Source organism: Chrysoperla carnea, unplaced genomic scaffold, assembly GCF_905475395.1.
Source record: "Chrysoperla carnea unplaced genomic scaffold, inChrCarn1.1, whole genome shotgun sequence".
Taxonomy (NCBI): domain Eukaryota; kingdom Metazoa; phylum Arthropoda; class Insecta; order Neuroptera; family Chrysopidae; genus Chrysoperla; species Chrysoperla carnea.
The window spans coordinates 48,943-64,667 of NW_025408304.1; the positions used below are offsets into that span (position 1 = coordinate 48,943).

Consider the following 15,725-nt stretch of genomic DNA (forward strand, 5'->3'; position numbering starts at 1 on the left):
TTTTCGATTTTTCAACATGAGAGTCATGACTATACGAATCATTGAAATTTTTGATCCAAGTAAGTCAAAATGTATACATAGAGGTCATTTATAACTGGACTAAGTATAACTAAGCCAAAAATGATCAAATTTGACATTTTTCGATAGAAAAAACATTTTTTGAAAATTTTTGATTTTTCAACATGAGAGGCATGACTATACGAATCATTGAAATTTTGATCCAAGTAAGTCAAAATGTATACAGAGAGGTCGTTTATGACTGGTCTAAGTATAAATAAGCCAAAAATGATCAAATTTGACATTTTTCGATAGAAAAAACATTTTTTGAAAATTTTCGATTTTACAACTAGAATGTCATGACTATACAAATCATTAAAATTTTGATCCAAGTAAGTCAAAATGTATACATAGAGGTCGTTTATGACTGGACTAAGTATAAATAAGCCAAAAATGATCAAATTTGACATTTTTCGATAGAAAAAACATTTTTTGAAAATTTTCGATTTTTCAACATGAGAGTCATGACTATACGAATCATTGAAATTTTGATACAAGTAAGTCAAAATGTATACATAGAGGTCGTTTATGATTGGACTAAGTATAATTAAGCCAAAAATGATCAAATTTGACATTTTTCGATAGAAAAAACATTTTTTGAAAATTTCCGATTTTACAACTAGAATGTCATGACTATACAAATCATTGAAATTTCGATCCAAGTAAGTCAAAATGTATATAAAGAGGTCGTTTATGACTGGACTAAGTATAAATAAGCCAAAAATGATCAAATTTGACATTTTTCGATAGAAAAAACATTTTTTGAAAATTTTTGATTTTTCAACATGAGAGTCATGACTATACGAATCAATGAAATTTTGATCCAAGTAAGTCAAAATGAATACATAGAGGTCTTTTATGACTGGACTAAGTATAATTACGCCAAAAATCATCAAATTTGACATTTTTCGATAGAAAAAATGTTTTTGAAAATTTTCGATTTTTCAACATGAGAGTCATGACTATACAAATCATTGAAATTTTTATCCAAGCAATTCAAAATGTATACATAGAAGTCCTTTATGACTTGACTAAGTATAAATAAGAAAAAAATGATCAAATTTGATATTTTTCGATAGAAAAAACATTTTTTGAAAATTTTCAAAATTTCAACATGAGAGTCATGACTAAACAAATCATTGAAATTTTGATCCAAGTAAGTCAAAATGTATACAAAGAGGTCGTTTATGACTGGACTAAGTATAAATAAGCCAAAAATGACATTTTTCGATAGAAAAAACATTTTTTGAAAATATTCGATTTTACAACTAGAATGTCATGACCATACAAATAATTGAAATTTTGATCCAAGTAAGTCAAAATGTATACATAGAGGTCGTTTATGACTATACTAAGTAAAAATAAGCCAAAAATGATCAAATTTGACATTTTTCGCTAGAAAAAACATTTTTTGAAAATTTCCGATTTTACAACATGAGAGTCATGACTATACAAATCATTGAAATTTTGATCCAAGTAAGTCAAAATGTATACATAGAGGTCGTTTATGACTGGACTAAGTATAAATAAGCCAAAAATGATCAAATTTGACTTTTTTCGATAGAAAAAACATTTTTTGAAAATTTTTGATTTTTCAACATGAGAGGCATGACTATACGAATCATTGAAATTTTGATCCAAGTAAGTCGAAATGTATACAGAGAGGTCGTTTATGACTGGACTAAGTATAAATAAGCCAAAAATGATCAAATTTGACATTTTTCGATAGAAAAAACATTTTTTGAAAATTTTCGATTTGTCAACATGAGAGTCATGACTATACGAATCATTGAAATTTTGATCCAAGTAAGTCAAAATGTATACAAAGAGGTCGTTTATGACTGCCCTAAGTATAAATAAGCCAAAAATGATCAAATTTGACATTTTTCGATAGAGAAACATTTTTTGAAAATATTCGATTTTACATTTAGAATGTCATGACTATACAAATCATTGAAATTTTTATCCAAGTAATTCAAAATGTATACATAGAAGTCCTTTATGACTTGACTAAGTATAAATAAGAAAAAAATGATCAAATTTGACATTTTTCGATAGAAAAAACATTTTTTGAAAATTTTCGATTTTTCAACATGAAAGTCATGATTACACAACTAATTGAAATTTTGATCCAAGTAAGTCAAAATGTATACATAGAGGTCCTTAATGACTGGACTAAGTATAAATTAGCCAAAAATGATCAAATTTGACATTTTTCGATAGAAAAAACATTTTTTGAAAATTTCCGATTTTACAACTAGAATGTCATGACTATACAAATCAATGAAATTTTGATCCAAGTAAGTCAAAATGTATACATAGAGGTCGTTTATGACTGGACTAAGTATAAATATGCCAAAAATGATCAAATTTGACATTTTTCGATAGAAAAAACATATTTTGAAAATATTCGATTTTACAATTAGAATGTCATAACTATACAAATCATTAAAATTTTGATCCAAGTAAGTCAAAATGTATACATAGAGGTCATTTATGACTGGACTAAGTATAAATAAGCCAAAAATGATCAATTTTGACATTTTTCGATAGAAAAAACATTTTTTGAAAATATTCGATTTTACAACTAAAATGTCATGACAATACAAATCATTAAAATTTTGATCCAAGTAAGTCAAAATGTATACATTGAGGTCGTTTATGACTATACTAAGTATAAATAAGCCAAAAATGATCAAATTTGACATTTTTCGATAGAAAAAACATTTTTTGAAAATTTTCGATTTTTCAACATGAGAGTCATGACTATACAAATAATTGAAATTTTGATCCAATTAAGTCAAAATGTATACATAGAGATCCTTAATGACTATACTAAGTATAAATAAGCCAAAATTGATCAAATTTGACATTTTTCGACAGAAAAAACATTTTTTGAAAATTTTCGATTTTTCAACATGAGAGTCATGCCTAGACAAATCATTGAAATTTTGATCCAAGTAATTCAAAATGTATACATCGAGGTCGTTTATGACTGGACTAAGTATAAATAAGCCAAGACTGATCAAATTTGACATTTTTCGATAGAAAAAACATTTTTTGAAAATTTTCGATTTTTCAACTAGAATGTCATGACTATACAAATCATTGAAATTTTGTTCCAAGTAATTCAAAATGTATACAATGAGGTCGTTTATGACTGGACTAACTAAAAATAAGCCAAAAATGATCAAATTTGACATTTTTCGATAGAAAAAACATTTTTTGAAAATTTTTGATTTTTCAACATGAGGGTCATGACTATACAAATCATTGAAATTTTGATCCTAGAAAGTCAGAATGTATACATAGAGGTTGTTTATGACTGGAATAAGTATAAATAAGCCAAAAATGATCAAATTTGACACTTTTCGATAGAAAAAACATTTTTTGAAAATTTCCGATTTTACAACTAGAATGTCATGACTATAAAAATCATTGAAATTTTGATCCAAAAAAGTCGAAATGTATACATAGAGGTCCTTTATGACTGGACTAAGTATAAATAAGCCAAAAATGATCAAATTTGACATTTTTCGCTAGAAAAAACATTTTTTGAAAATTTCCGATTTTACAACATGAGAGTCATGACTATACAAATCATTGAAATTTTGATCCAAGTAAGTCAAAATGTATACATAGAGGTCGTTTATGACTGGACTAAGTATAAATAAGCCAAAAATGATCAAATTTGACTTTTTTCGATAGAAAAAACATTTTTTGAAAATTTTTGATTTTTCAACATGAGAGGCATGACTATACGAATCATTGAAATTTTGATCCAAGTAAGTCAAAATGTATACAGAGAGGTCGTTTATGACTGGTCTAAGTATAAATAAGCCAAAAATGATCAAATTTGACATTTTTCGAAAGAAAAAACATTTTTTGAAAATTTTCGATTTTTCAACATGAAAGTCATGATTATACAACTAATTGAAATTTTGATCCAAGTAAGTCAAAATGTATAAATAGAGGTCCTTAATGACTGGACTAAGTATAAATAAGCCAAAAATGATCAAATTTGACATTTTTCGATAGAAAAAACATTTTTTGAAAATTTCCGATTTTACAACTAGAATGTCATGACTATACAAATCAATGAAATTTTGATCCAAGTAAGTCAAAATGTATACATAGAGGTCGTTTATGACTGGACTAAGTATAAATATGCCAAAAATGATCAAATTTGACATTTTTCGTTAGAAAAAACATATTTTGAAAATATTCGATTTTACAACTAGAATGTCATAACTATACAAATCATTAAAATTTTGATCCAAGTAAGTCAAAATGTATACATAGAGGTCATTTATGACTGGACTAAGTATAAATAAGCCAAAAATGATCAAATTTGACATTTTTCGATAGAAAAAACATTTTTTGAAAATATTTGATTTTACAACTAGAATGTCATGACAATACAAATCATTAAAATTTTGATCCAAGTAAGTCAAAATGTATACATAGAGGTCGTTTATGACTATACTAAGTATAAATAAGCCAAAAATGATCAAATTTGACATTTTTCGATAGATAAAACATTTTTTGAAAATTTTCGATTTTTCAACATGAGAGTCATGACTATACAAATAATTGAAATTTTGATCCAAGTAAGTCAAAATGTATACATAGAGATCCTTAATGACTATACTAAGTATAAATAAGCCAAAATTGATCAAATTTGACATTTTTCGATAGAAAAAACATTTTTTGAAAATTTTCGATTTTTCAACATGAGAGTCATGCCTAGACAAATCATTGAAATTTTGATCCAAGTAATTCAAAATGTATACATCGAGGTCGTTTATGACTGGACTAAGTATAAATAAGCCAAGACTGATCAAATTTGACATTTTTCGATAGAAAAAACATTTTTTGAAAATTTTCGATTTTTCGACTAGAATGTCATGACTATACAAATCATTGAAATTTTGTTCCAAGTAATTCAAAATGTATACAATGAGGTCGTTTATGACTGGACTAACTAAAAATAAGCCAAAAATGATCAAATTTGACATTTTTCGATAGAAAAAACATTTTTTGAAAATTTTTGATTTTTCAACATGAGGGTCATGACTATACAAATCATTGAAATTTTGATCCAAGAAAGTCAGAATGTATACATAGAGGTTGTTTATGACTGGAATAAGTATAAATAAGCCAAAAATGATAAAATTTGACATTTTTCAATAGAAAAAACATTTTTTGAAAATTTTCGATTTTTCAACTAGAATGTCATGACTATACAAATAATTGAAATTTTGATCCAAGTAAGTCAAAATGTATCCATAGAGGTCGTTTATGACTGGACTAAGTATAAATAAGCCAAAAATGATCAAATTTGACATTTTTCGATAGAAAAAACATTTTTTGAAAATTTTCGATTTTTCAACATGAGAGTCATGACTATACAAATCATTGAAATTTTGATCCAAGTAAGTCAAAATGTAAACAAAGAGGTCCTTTATGACTGGACAAAGTATAAAAGAGCCAAAAATGATCAAATTTGACATTTTTCGATAGAAAAAACATTTTTTGAAAATTTCCGATTTTACAACTAGAATGTCATGACTATAAAAATCATTGAAATTTTGATCCAAGAAAGTCGAAATGTATACATAGAGGTCCTTTATGACTTGACTAAGTATAAATAAGCCAAAAATGATCAAATTTGACATTTTTCGATAGAAAAAACATTTTTTGAAAATTTTCGATTTTTCAACATGAGAGTCATGACTATACGAATCATTGAAATTTTGATCCAAGTAAGTCAAAATGTATACATAGAGATCGTTTATGACTGGACTAAGTATAATTAAGCCAAAAATGATCAAATTTGACATTTTTCGATAGAAAAAACATTTTTTGAAAATTTCCGATTTTACAACTAGAATGTCATGACTATACAAATCATTGAAATTTTGATCCAAGTAAGTCAAAATGTAAACATAGAGGTCCTTTATGACTGGACAAAGTATAAAAGAGCCAAAAATGATCAAATTTGACATTTTTCGATAGAAAAAACATTTTTTGAAAATTTCCGATTTTACAACTAGAATGTCATGACTATAAAAATCATTGAAATTTTGATCCAAGAAAGTCGAAATGTATACATAGAGGTCCTCTATGACTGGACTAAGTATAAATAAGCCAAAAATGATCAAATTTGACATTTTTCGATAGAAAAAACATTTTTTGAAAATTTTCGATTTTTCAACATGAGAGTCATGCCTATACGAATCATTGAAATTTTGATCTTAGTAAGTCAAAATGTATACATAGAGGTCGTTTATGACTGGACTAAGTATAATTAAGCCAAAAATGATCAAATTTGACATTTTTCGATAGAAAAAACATTTTTTGAAAATTTCGATTTTACAACATGAGAGTCATGACTTTACAAATCATTGAAATTTTGATCCAAGTAAGTCAAAATGTATACATAGAGGTCGTTTATGACTGGACTAAGTATAAATAAGCCAAAAATGATCAAATTTGACTTTTTTCGATAGAAAAAACATTTTTTGAAAATTTTTGATTTTTCAACATGAGAGGCATGACTATACGAATCATTGAAATTTTGATCCAAGTAAGTCAAAATGTATACAGAAAGGTCGTTTATGACTGGTCTAAGTATAAATAAGCCAAAAATGATCAAATTTGACATTTTTCGATAGAAAAAACATTTTTTGAAAATTTTCGATTTTTCAACATGAGAGTCATGCCTATACGAATCATTGAAATTTTGATCCAAGTAAGTCAAAATGTATACATAGAGGTCGTTTATGACTGGACTAAGTATAATTAAGCCAAAAATGATCAAATTTGACATTTTTCGATAGAAAAAACATTTTTTGAAAATTTCGATTTTACAACATGAGAGTCATGACTTTACAAATCATTGAAATTTTGATCCAAGTAAGTCAAAATGTATACATAGAGGTCGTTTATGACTGGTCTAAGTATAAATAAGCCAAAAATGATCAAATTTGACATTTTTCGATAGAAAAAACATTTTTTGCAAATTTTCGATTTTACAACTAGAATGTCATGACTATACAAATCATTAAAATTTTGATCCAAGTCAGGCAAAATGTATACATAGAGGTCGTTTATGACTGGTCTGAGTATAAATAAGCCAAAAATGATCAAATTTGACATTTTTCGATAGAAAAAACATTTTTTGAAAATTTTCGATTTTTCAACATGAAAGTCATGACTATACAAATCATTGAAATTTTGATCCAAGTAAGTCAAAATATATACACAGAGGTCGTTTATGACTGGGCTAAGTATTAATAAGCTAAAAATGATCAAATTTGACATTTTTCGATAGAAAAAACATTTTTTGAAAATTTTCGATTTTTCAACATGAAAGTCATGATTATACAACTAATTGAAATTTTGATCTAAGTAAGTCAAAATGTATACATAGAGGTCCTTAATGACTGGACTAAGTATAAATAAGCCAAAAATGATCAAATTTGACATTTTTCGATAGAAAAAACATTTTTTGAAAATTTCCGATTTTACAACTAGAATGTCATGACTATACAAATCAATGAAATTTTGATCCAAGTAAGTCAAAATGTATACATAGAGGTCGTTTATGACTGGACTAAGTATAAATATGCCAAAAATGATCAAATTTGACATTTTTCGATAGAAAAAACATATTTTGAAAATATTCGATTTTACAACTAGAATGTCATAACTATACAAATCATTAAAATTTTGATCCAAGTAAGTCAAAATGTATACATAGAGGTCATTTATGACTGGAGTAAGTATAAATAAGCCAAAAATGATCAAATTTGACATTTTTCGATAGAAAAAACATTTTTTGAAAATATTTGATTTTACAACTAGAATGTCATGACAATACAAATCATTAAAATTTTGATCCAAGTAAGTCAAAATGTATACATAGAGGTCGTTTATGACTATACTAAGTATAAATAAGCCAAAAATGATCAAATTTGACATTTTTCGATAGAAAAAACATTTTTTGAAAATTTTCGATTTTTCAACATGAGAGTCATGACTATACAAATAATTGAAATTTTGATCCAAGTAAGTCAAAATGTATACATAGAGATCCTTAATGACTATACTAAGTATAAATAAGCCAAAATTGATCAAATTTGACATTTTTCGATAGAAAAAACATTTTTTGAAAATTTTCGATTTTTCGACTAGAATGTCATGACTATACAAATCATTGAAATTTTGTTCCAAGTAATTCAAAATGTATACAATGAGGTCGTTTATGACTGGACTAACTAAAAATAAGCCAAAAATGATCAAATTTGACATTTTTCGATAGAAAAAACATTTTTTGAAAATTTTTGATTTTTCAACATGAGGGTCATGACTATACAAATCATTGAAATTTTGATCCAAGAAAGTCAGAATGTATACATAGAGGTTGTTTATGACTGGAATAAGTATAAATAGGCCAAAAATGATAAAATTTGACATTTTTCAATAGAAAAAACATTTTTTGAAAATTTTCGATTTTTCAACTAGAATGTCATGACTATACAAATAATTGAAATTTTGATCCAAGTAAGTCAAAATGTATCCATAGAGGTCGTTTATGACTGGACTAAGTATAAATAAGCCAAAAATGATCAAATTTGACATTTTTCGATAGAAAAAACATTTTTTGAAAATTTTCGATTTTTCAACATGAGAGTCATGACTATACAAATCATTGAAATTTTGATCCAAGTAAGTCAAAATGTAAACATAGAGGTCCTTTATGACTGGACAAAGTATAAAAGAGCCAAAAATGATCAAATTTGACATTTTTCGATAGAAAAAACATTTTTTGAAAATTTTCGATTTTACAACTAGAATGTCATGACTACAAAAATCATTGAAATTTTGATCCAAGAAAGTCGAAATGTATACATAGAGGTCCTTTATGACTGGACTAAGTATAAATAAGCCAAAAATGATCAAATTTGACATTTTTCGATAGAAAAAACATTTTTTGAAAATTTTCGATTTTTCAACATGAGATTCATGACTATACGAATCATTGAAATTTTGATCCAAGTAAGTCAAAATGTATACATAGAGGTCGTTTATGACTGGACTAAGTATAATTAAGCCAAAAATGATCAAATTGGACATTTTTCGATAGAAAAAACATTTTTTGAAAATTTCCGATTTTACAACTAGAATGTCATGACTATACAAATCATTGAAATTTTGATCCAAGTAAGTCAAAATGTAAACATAGAGGTCCTTTATGACTGGACAAAGTATAAAAGAGCCAAAAATGATCAAATTTGACATTTTTCGATAGAAAAAACATTTTTTGAAAATTTCCGATTTTACAACTAGAATGTCATGACTATAAAAATCATTGAAATTTTGATCCAAGAAAGTCGAAATGTATACATAGAGGTCCTTTATGACTGGACTAAGTATAAATAAGCCAAAAATGATCAAATTTGACATTTTTCGATAGAAAAAACATTTTTTGAAAATTTTCGATTTTTCAACATGAGAGTCATGACTATACGAATCATTGAAATTTTGATCCAAGTAAGTCAAAATGTATACATAGAGGTCGTTTATGACTGGACTAAGTATAATTAAGCCAAAAATGATCAAATTTGACATTTTTCGATAGAAAAAACATTTTTTGAAAATTTCGATTTTACAACATGAGAGTCATGACTTTACAAATCATTGAAATTTTGATCCAAGTAAGTCAAAATGTATACATAGAGATCCTTAATGACTATACTAAGTATAAATAAGCCAAAATTGATCAAATTTGACATTTTTCGATAGAAAAAACATTTTTTGAAAAATTTCGATTTTTCAACATGAGAGTCATGCCTAGACAAATCATTGAAATTTTGATCCAAGTAATTCAAAATGTATACATCGAGGTCGTTTATGACTGGACTAAGTATAAATAAGCCAAGACTGATCAAATTTGACATTTTTCGATAGAAAAAACATTTTTTGAAAATTTTCGATTTTTCAACTAGAATGTCATGACTATACAAATCATTGAAATTTTGTTCCAAGTAATTCAAAATGTATACAATGAGGTTGTTTATGACTGGACTAACTAAAAATAAGCCAAAAATGATCAAATTTGACATTTTTCGATAGAAAAAACATTTTTTGAAAATTTTTGATTTTTCAACATGAGGGTCATGACTATACAAATCATTGAAATTTTGATCCAAGAAAGTCAGAATGTATACATAGAGGTTGTTTATGACTGGAATAAGTATAAATAAGCCAAAAATGATAAAATTTGACATTTTTCAATAGAAAAAACATTTTTTGAAAATTTTCGATTTTTCAACTAGAATGTCATGACTATACAAATAATTAAAATTTTGATCCAAGTAAGTCAAAATGTATCCATAGAGGTCGTTTATGACTGGACTAAGTATAAATAAGCCAAAAATGATCAAATTTGACATTTTTCGATAGAAAAAACATTTTTTGAAAATTTTCGATTTTTCAACATGAGAGTCATGACTATACAAATCATTGAAATTTTGATCCAAGTAAGTCAAAATGTAAACATAGAGGTCCTTTTTGACTGGACAAAGTATAAAAGAGCCAAAAATGATCAAATTTGACATTTTTCGATAGAAAAAACATTTTTTGAAAATTTTCGATTTTACAACTAGAATGTCATGACTACAAAAATCATTGAAATTTTGATCCAAGAAAGTCGAAATGTATACATAGAGGTCCTTTATGACTGGACTAAGTATAAATAAGCCAAAAATGATCAAATTTGACATTTTTCGATAGAAAAAACATTTTTTGAAAATTTTCGATTTTTCAACATGAGATTCATGACTATACGAATCATTGAAATTTTGATCCAAGTAAGTCAAAATGTATACATAGAGGTCGTTTATGACTGGACTAAGTATAATTAAGCCAAAAATGATCAAATTTGACATTTTTCGATAGAAAAAACATTTTTTGAAAATTTCCGATTTTACAACTAGAATGTCATGACTATACAAATCATTGAAATTTTGATCCAAGTAAGTCAAAATGTAAACATAGAGGTCCTTTATGACTGGACAAAGTATAAAAGAGCCAAAAATGATCAAATTTGACATTTTTCGATAGAAAAAACATTTTTTGAAAATTTCCGATTTTACAACTAGAATGTCATGACTATAAAAATCATTGAAATTTTGATCCAAGAAAGTCGAAATGTATACATAGAGGTCCTTTATGACTGGACTAAGTATAAATAAGCCAAAAATGATCAAATTTGACATTTTTCGATAGAAAAAACATTTTTTGAAAATTTTCGATTTTTCAACATGAGAGTCATGCCTATACGAATCATTGAAATTTTGATCCAAGTAAGTCAAAATGTAAACATAGAGGTCCTTTATGACTGGACAAAGTATAAAAGAGCCAAAAATGATCAAATTTGACATTTTTCGATAGAAAAAACATTTTTTGAAAATTTCCGATTTTACAACTAGAATGTCATGACTATAAAAATCATTGAAATTTTGATCCAAGAAAGTCGAAATGTATACATAGAGGTCCTTTATGACTGGACTAAGTATAAATAAGCCAAAAATGATCAAATTTGACATTTTTCGATAGAAAAAACATTTTTTGAAAATTTCCGATTTTACAACTAGAATGTCATGACTATAAAAATCATTGAAATTTTGATCCAAGAAAGTCGAAATGTATACATAGAGGTCCTTTATGACTGGACTAAGTATAAATAAGCCAAAAATGATCAAATTTGACATTTTTCGATAGAAAAAACATTTTTTGAAAATTTTCGATTTTTCAACATGAGAGTCATGCCTATACGAATCATTGAAATTTTGATCCAAGTAAGTCAAAATGTATACATAGAGGTCGTTTATGACTGGACTAAGTATAATTAAGCCAAAAATGATCAAATTTGACATTTTTCGATAGAAAAAACATTTTTTGAAAATTTCGATTTTACAACATGAGAGTCATGACTTTACAAATCATTGAAATTTTGATCCAAGTAAGTCAAAATGTATACATAGAGGTCGTTTATGACTGGACTAAGTATAAATAAGCCAAAAATGATCAAATTTGACTTTTTTCGATAGAAAAAACATTTTTTGAAAATTTTTGATTTTTCAACATGAGAGGCATGACTATACGAATCATTGAAATTTTGATCCAAGTAAGTCAAAATGTATACAGAAAGGTCGTTTATGACTGGTCTAAGTATAAATAAGCCAAAAATGATCAAATTTGACATTTTTCGATAGAAAAAACATTTTTTGAAAATTTTCGATTTTTCAACATGAAAGTCATGACTATACAAATCATTGAAATTTTGATCCAAGTAAGTCAAAATGTATACATAGAGGTCGTTTATGACTGGACTAAGCATAAAAAAGCCAAAAATGATCAAATTTGACATTTTTCGATAGAAAAAACATTTTCAGAAAATATTCGATTTTACAACTAGAATGTCATGACTATACAAATCATTAAAATTTTGATCCAAGTAAGTCAAAATGTATACATAGAGGTCGTTTATGACTATACTATGTATAAATGAGCCAAAAATGATCAAATTTGACATTTTTCGATAGAAAAAACATTTTTTGAAAATTTTCGATTTTTCAACATGAGAGTCATGACTATACGAATCATTGAAATTTTGATCCAAGTAAGTCAAAATGTATACATAGAGGTCGTTTATGACAGGACTAAGTATAACTAAGCCAAAAATGATCAAATTTGACATTTTTCGATAGAAAAAACATTTTTTGAAAATTTCCGATTTTACAACTAGAATGTCATGACTATACAAATCATTGAAATTTTGATCCAAGTAAGTCAAAATGTATACATAGAGGTCGTTTATGACTGGACTAAGTATAAATAAGCCAAAAATGATCAAATTTGACATTTTTCGATAGAAAAAACATTTTTTGAAAATTTTCGATTTTTCAACATGAGAGTCATGACTAGACAAATCATTGAAATTTTGATCCAAGTAATTCAAAATGTATACATCGAGGTCGTTTATGACTGGACTAAGTATAAATAAGCCAAAACTGATCAAATTTGACATTTTTCGATAGAAAAAACATTTTTTGCAAATTTTCGATTTTGCAACTAGAATGTCATGACTATACAAATCATTGAAATTTTGTTCCAAGTAATTCAAAATGTATACAATGAGGACGTTTATGACTGGATTAAGTGTAAATAAGCCAAAAATGATCAAATTTGACATTGTTCGATTTCGACGATTATTACGACCAAATGATGACACAATAAAACATTTCAACATTCAGAAGAAACACTTAAACGAGTGAAAGAAAATGGTTTGACAGCAGACCCAATAAATACAAAATACAAATTTTCATATACAAGAGCAAAAAAAAAAAAAAAAATTTATTATCAACATCTGAAAACAAATCCATATATGAAAAAGAAACGTTAAAATTAATTCACTCAATACAAATTCGATAATATTTGTTGGTACACCTCCACGAAAATTCTAAAGGCTCAGCTAAACTGGAACGTTGGAAATTGAACTTATCACAACATAAGTTCATGGTTGAATACATTCCGGATGCAAATAACAACATCGACGATGCTATTCACATCTTTGCAAAATGGAAAATCGAACCATCCACAAACTGAATCACTATAAACTACCATTCCAAGAAAATTTACCAGACGATACCCTACTATTCTTACGGATACTTATGAAAATTCCCAAACGTTTCGCGTGGTACAAGCACTGGATGGAGTACGTAAATACATCACTGCTCGTTTAAAACACGACAACCTGATGAAAATTTTACAAATTCAAGCCGGGCTTCTCCGTAAACTAGTGAGAAAAACATAAGGAAAGAAGATTGGAGGAATATGTATCGCGACGTGGTATATTACGTAAAATCTTGCAATCTGTCAGAAACGCAAATCATCGCCATCACAACGACGTCCAAGTGCAAACACACTATATGGCCTGAAAAGTTCCAAAAGAGTCCACCATCAACCGATTCTTGGATGAATCCTTAAAAATGACGTAGAGACTACTTTAATAAAACCGGGCGTAAACATGTGTATAAAGTAAACGACTGGGTACAACTAAAGAAACATCAAATAGCCATGGACAATATTTAAGACCATTCAAAAAAAAAAAAAAAAAAAAAAAAAAAAAAAAGGGCATACGTACACCTCCCGAACAGTGACCTCCTATCCTTCTGATCCCCCCCCCCCCCCCGAGGGGCCAGTTGTCTGGACCCCATAACAATCCCACACAGATTGTTTCCTCGGTGGTGTAGTGGTCAGCAACTCCTCGTACATGCAAGAGTGTAACACCCCAATCTTCTGGAAGAAGGGTGGAAATATGTTATGTTACAAAACATTATTATTGTAAAAATTTAAAATTTTATCTGCGCAACCGCACAAAACATACCCGAGCTGTTATGGATGCGAAGGCGAATGAAATCTTCCTCTTTAATTATCGTACTCCGTCGATTCAACATCTAATCGATCATACATTCATCTAAAAATAATTGGTTTTAAAATTAAACATGTCGACGAAACAGTAAATTTATATTTGATTCGTGATTAATTGGTCGTGTAAATTGTATTTTAAATTCAAAGAAACGAATGTAATTTAACTATTTGTAAAATGAATAAGATCAATAAAGGAAATAATTTTAGAGCAAAAATGTTAGTTTATTTAAAATTTTGGAACACGTGCGTTGAGCCGTATTACAGTGGATCAACAGTGGAATAAATTGGAATTATTATTCATTAGGCGGTTATCCTGAAAGATAAATATCCCCTACAATGGAGATCAAAGGTAATTTCAATAATATTCTACCAGTTTTCTAAATTAATCAAGAACTTTTCTTACCTCGCTATAATTTGTTGAAGTTTGAAATAAAATTTATGACAGCTACGAACTTTTCGTACGCCATATTCAACACTTTATTTACTGAGTGAATTTGGATAAAATCATTGTACCAACTTGAAGTGGTAAAATTATGTTTGGTGGAATTCAAAATTCTATTTTACAAGGGTTAAGTTTGGATTTATGTTGTGTCGCTGATAAATGGGCCAAGGATAAACAGACCAAACTTCCACAAATAAATATCAATCATTAATAAGTTTTATCCTGAAAATCAATTACGTCAACGTGAAGATCTTTACTACGGGTGACATCTATACAGGAGATCAATAATCTCGTTTAATCGATTTATCATCATATTTAGCACGCACATAAAGCATTTTACTTAGTCGTGAAACAAACCATTTATCGATTAGCATAATATTGATCTACACCAAAAGGGGGATTTTCACAACGCTCGTGATAATTCATACTAATACTCCACAACGACATCTTGTAACACACACAACAAACATGAGAGTCATGACTATACACATCATTGAAATTTTGATCCAAGTAAGTCAAAATGTATACATAGAGGTCGTTTATGACTGGACTAAGTATATATAAGCCAAAAATGATCAAATTTGACATTTTTCGATAGAAAAAACATTTTTTGAAAATTTCCGATTTCACAACGAGAATGTCATGACTATACAAATCATTGAAATTTTGATCCAAGTAAGTAAAAATGTATACATAGAGGTCGTTTATGTCTGGACTAAGTATA

At 27.5% G+C, this 15,725-nt stretch overlaps 1 long non-coding RNA gene across 1 annotated transcript; it reads right to left on the minus strand.

The window, feature by feature from the left end:
- Positions 1 to 14,306: 14,306 nt before the first annotated feature.
- LOC123304879 lies at positions 14,307 to 14,994 on the minus strand. The gene is made up of 2 exons (XR_006536810.1): positions 14,963 to 14,994; positions 14,307 to 14,605 (listed from the first exon to the last, which is right to left on the minus strand). It is a non-coding gene; the product is annotated as an uncharacterized LOC123304879 (long non-coding RNA).
- Between the last annotated feature and the right edge of the window lie 731 nt (positions 14,995 to 15,725).